General features: G+C 35.6%; 1 long non-coding RNA gene across 1 annotated transcript; it reads left to right on the forward strand.

Moving 5' to 3' along the window:
* The first annotated feature begins 1,511 nt into the window (after nucleotides 1-1,511).
* Nucleotides 1,512-4,731, forward strand: LOC139197147 (uncharacterized). Its single transcript, XR_011582281.1, has 2 exons — nucleotides 1,512-2,983; nucleotides 3,879-4,731. It is a non-coding gene; the product is annotated as an uncharacterized lncRNA (long non-coding RNA).
* The last annotated feature ends 734 nt before the right edge of the window (nucleotides 4,732-5,465 follow it).

Genomic DNA, 5,465 nt, shown 5'->3' on the forward strand with positions numbered 1-5,465 from the left:
AAGAAAAGAAAGAGAAAAGAAAATTAACGAAGAGAATGACCGTAAATTTAAATTTAGTCAAGTTAGTTAGAGTAATGTGTTTCATATTATGCGTTCAAATTTAAGTCTCTTTTTTAGTAATTTAGATACATTAGGTGTAATTATTCTATCGTTAAAAACACAATGATAATGGTGGTGATTAAGAAGTTTGTGTAAATGAGGGACGAGAACATATATATGCTTAGTGCTTACAAAAATTTAATGTGAGCAGAATATGCAAGATATGATGGCAGGGCCAATGTTGAGAAAATCTGTAATGTGGCATTTTTAATATGCACTCAACTTTTAAATTCACTGGAGTCCAAAAACAAAAAATGAATATAAAAAGGCCTATTTTATTGAGGAAAAAGAGATGGAGAGGCCGGGCGGGAAAGAGAGAGAAGAGAGAGTTTGGAAATTTAGTGGTATGACTTCTTACCTCATTATGTTTTTATTTTTAATAATAAGGAAGAAAGAAATTTTTGTTCTCCAAGTACTATAATTACAACTAAAAAACATTTTTGTTCTCCAAGTACTATAATTACAACTAAAAAACTATCTAAAAGATATCGTACAATTCTACTCATAATCGATTAGAATTTACACAATCACACTCGTCTACAACAAAGTATAACTTTTTGTTTTGTGTTTTTGTTTTTGTTTTTGTCCCTTTTTTTGTTTTAAAAAAGTATTATTTGTAAGTAATAATAGTTTCTTTTTGGCCTCTTACCAAAAGAAGTGTGTTGATTCTTTAAAATGAAGGCCTTCCACAATTATAATAAACTTTCTCAAATATATATACTTAAAAGAAGGGCCCTATTGTTTCCAAAAAAATGAAAATATTAAAATATTAAAATACTTTGCTCTAAGTCTTGAGCCCACTAAATGAGTTAGGCAATTGGGTATATATAGTTTTCTTCCAAGTACAAGCTTTATTATAGTTTTCTTCCAAGTACAAGCTTTATTTAATCATAATCTTTACATAGAGATAACTCATCTAAGGCTGATTCTTGGTGCCCTTGAGACTAGTTGTAGTCCTTAGTTTTGGGTCCATATAAAAACTAATTAGAAAGAAAAACATGAAAATTAAGTATTTCCTTTGTATTAATGTTGACATAAAGCTCTGATTTCAAAGGGAAAAATGATGATGTCCTTTCATGTCAAACTGTTAATTGAGTTTTGCTGGAAATGAAGCTAATGCTTAACCAAGATGTCAAGGGAAGGGACCCCAAAATGTTTGGTCCATGTCTCCCATTTCACTCCCTCTCAACCTCAAGCATGCACCACACACTCTGCAGACTTAAAAACATAATCTTATCTCCTCTATAATGTAGGATTCATTCTCTGATTCATTGACCTTATGTTCGGATTTTCTATCAAATGCCAACTGGTGGTCCTATTCAATTCTTTTGTTTTGTTTTGTTTTTATTGAGATTATTACCTTTTCTTTTCTTTTCTCTTCTTTTCTCTTCTTTTCTCTTTTTTCAATGATTTTCCTATTTGATTATTGACGCAGACACCATTTTGCATCCATTTCAACTGCATCCTCTGTCCTTTTTGCTGTTTCTCTCTTGTTTGTTTTACATTACTTATTATTTTTTGTTACATTATACTTTGATTAATTCGAAATCATCTTCTACAGAAATGTACTTTCCAATTATAATCAGTATAGGATTCCTACCTAAATAGGAATTACTATAACCTTACATATATTGTAATATTTTTGAAAATTGTAATATTTTCGAAGACGCAATTCTACGTGCGATCACTCATTAGGTTTTCTATTAGGTCTTAAGGTTTCTCTATATTCAAAGGCTCGAAGACCGCGGATGTCTGTACCAACTTGCTAAAATTGGTGAACCCGTTTCTGATATAAAGATCTTATCATGTGTACTATTCATGGCCTTGGACCCGATTATTAGATGCTTACCACCACAATGATCAATGGTTCTCTCCACCTCCTTCACCGAATTATGTGCCAAAATGCTCACCTTTTCCCGCATCAACAATGGTCAAGCCCTCATCATCGTCAATCCGCGGCCCTCTTCCTATCATCGGTCAGGCGGTGGTTGTCGTGGTCAACAACCTCGTGGTGGTGGCTGAAGAGCATGGCAGCAACCTGCCCAGCAGCACGTCCATCATCCTGTAATGCAGTGCCGTTTCCTTCCTTCCAGCCAAATCCCATGATAATGTAGCAGCCCCTTCCAGCGCACGGGTATCAACCTGCCAATCTGGTGGCCCAGCTTTCTGCCCCAGCCATCAGTTGGCCCAGCAGCCTGGCGTGCTCCGAGGCCTGCTGCTTCCTCCTGCATCTTAGGCCCAGCCTGGTGTTACAATTCTAACACCCCCGCCCACACACATCAGACTTATCTGTATCGCTATAGTAGGCCCGAGCCGGCCCTACTCTTTGCTGGAGCTCAGTTTACCGAGCAGCTTCAACAAATTTAGTATCTCGACACTGGTGCTACGCACCATATGATGGGTCAATCTTCTTTTAGCTCTCACATGCAACCTTTGGTCAGTCCTTCTAGTGTCTACTTGGGTAATAGCGATACTTTGAACGTATTGCCAACTCCAGGAACATTCCTCTTTTTCTCTCCGTCCCTCTAATTTTCAGCTTCACAATACCTTTTTTCTTCTTTATCTTTGTAGAAATCTTGTATTTGTTGCTCACTTTACCCAAGATAACACCCAATGATACATAAGCAAGGTACTTTTGGTCCTTTATAAAGAATATATACTATCTTGGACTTGGTCTTTTTTTTCTTCGCCCTCACTTTTATTAAATCTATGATTTACTTACCGGTGTGTTATTTTTTCAGGCCCCTATAAATGGGCTTTATCCCTCGTCTCTGTCTTCCACCATCTCTTCCCCCACCCGACACCAACGTATTGGTCATTTGTCATCAAGTCATGCCCCGTATTTGTTCTAGCTTTCCTATTGTCAAAGTTGATAAGCCTTTTTGTACGGACCGTGCCCTTAGCAAGTTCACTCAATTACCCTTTTATTCTAATAATAATGTTCGTGGTTTTTTTTTTTTTTTTCCATTTCTATTATTCAGATGTTTAGATGTTTAGATGTCTCTGTCTATTTTTCTCAGTGGTTTTCTTTACGGATTATGCTAGGGAAGCCAAAATTTTAAACCAAGTTTGCAAACCAAATATGTGTCACCAAGAAATAAGTACGTTAATCAACGTTTGATTAATAATCAAATCATTAACAATCACATCATTTGGTTTAAAAAATTTAGTTATATTGGCATTATATTTTCATTATTATGTACTCTTTACAAATACCTTTTCTCATTTTTCTTAAATTTTTCCCATGAAACGAAAATCTGAAATTTTTGATCATTTAAAACACTTTGTTGCCATGATTTGTGACATGTTTCATTCCATACTACGGTCCTCCAAAGTGACAAAGGTACCAAATATGTCAATCAATCATTCTCTACTTTTTGTCATAAATAAGACATCAAACAACACTATTCCTACCACACTCGCCCCAACAAAATAGGCTTGCCGAAAGAAAACATCGACACATCACCACTCTTATCCGTTTTCTACTCCACACTATTGGCTTACCTCATAATTTGTGGGTTGAAGAATACTCATCGTATATGACATAACATATCAAGTTAGCCCTTCTAGCTCTAGCATTACCCAAAAAATAAATAGTTCTAATTATAATGCTTGTGTGGCAAAGTCATCATTGAAAAATAAATGACTTCTAGCATTGACTTCTTTAGCGGTGTGTTGATAGGAGCATATTTATGCAACTTAGTGAGCTTGTTTCTTGGCATTTACTTAGTTTAATTCTAATTATTTTAGTACTTTAAGCTATTTTCGTGTGTTTGTAGGTTCAAATAACAAAGTTGGCAACAAAGTGCTATTTGGAGCATTTTTGGGCCAAGATTGGATAGTGCAAGCATGGAGACATGAGGATGGACGTTTTTGAAGATTAGAAGGCTAGAAATCAGCATGTGTGTGTGCAAGTGTGTTGACCTACAACTACAAACATCCATCCACTACACCCATTACATCCACTCATTACCAAACATTCATCCACTACACCCATTACATCCACTCATTACCACAACACTCACCCACTACACCCATTACATCCACTCATTACCACAACATACACCAGTACCACCTTAATTAGATGGTGGTCCTCTCCCTAGCCTATAAATACATCCACCCTTCACCATAACAAAAGATGAGAAAAAAATCCATCCAAAGACACTACATTTACATCTCACAACTCCATATACTTACACTTTCATTCCTTGGCCGTGAGCACCATCCATTCATCCATTCATTTCCCATATATCTCAAAACACAACTCCATACACTCCATTCCCTTGGCCGAGACATTCACCAATCCTAAATACATTCATAACCTTTCCATATATCCATACACATCCTTAGACACTTGTGCTGCAACAAGGTGGTGAAAACGAAGGTCCTTGACGTTTCAAGCTTGAAACTTTGGAGCGTTTTAGGTGTACATCGTTCTTGCTTTCAATGTCTACTTTGTTATTTTCTAATTTTGTTGCAATTATGAGTAACTAAACCCCCCTTAGCTAGGGGGAATTCGAAACCATGTTCATGCTTGCAATATGATTTGATTACTTTCAGTTGTGATTCATAAGTTGTGAATTCAATTTACTTATCCATTTGAATTAAAACTGATTTATGTGTGTTGGTTGAGAGTGCACGCTTAATTTTCATGCATAAATCTGATGCTAGGATATAAGGGAGTTTCACCTAATCGTTATGAACTTATATTCATAAGTAGTGAAGGTTGCTCATCACAACCGTGTTAAGTAAATTCTTGGCATAAGTTTCATGCAATTCATAGTTACAAGTGTTTCGTCAATGCTTATGATTTTCATAGAACTTAATAATTCTTGCTTGTATCTCTATTATGCAATTCATGTAGGGAACTTGTGGGGAATGCTTTGGGTTGTTGTATGCAATCATCCAATTCAATGAAATTAGGAAAATATGAGGGTTAATTAATGCAATTCACAGTTAATCTGGGGCGTTGAGAATTCGTAGTTTATTGAAATGCAACTGGAAATCGTTTTGTTTGCAAGTGTGTCATGTGTGGAGAAGAACCTCCTAGCTAGCCTTCCATCCATTCAATTTACTCAAATTCGTGCAGATTTCATTAGTTCTTTAATTTACTTGTTTTGTTTTCAATTTCGTCAAAAACCAAAACCCCCTTTACCTTGTTGAGTCATATTAGTTAGAAAATGATTTAGTTTGTGTTTTTTAAGTATTTCGAACCAAGTTAAAACCAAAATTCGTCCAAAAGTGTGTTTAGAGTCCAAATATGCCCAATTTGTGTTTTTAGGCAGATTTGAGCGTTTTTAGCTTGTTTTGAGTTCTTTGAGTTTGTTTTGAATTCTTTGAGTCTAGTTTAGTGTTTTTAACTTTGT

The sequence above is a fragment of the Malus domestica genome, chromosome 01, assembly GCF_042453785.1.
Source record: "Malus domestica chromosome 01, GDT2T_hap1".
NCBI lineage: Eukaryota > Viridiplantae > Streptophyta > Magnoliopsida > Rosales > Rosaceae > Malus > Malus domestica.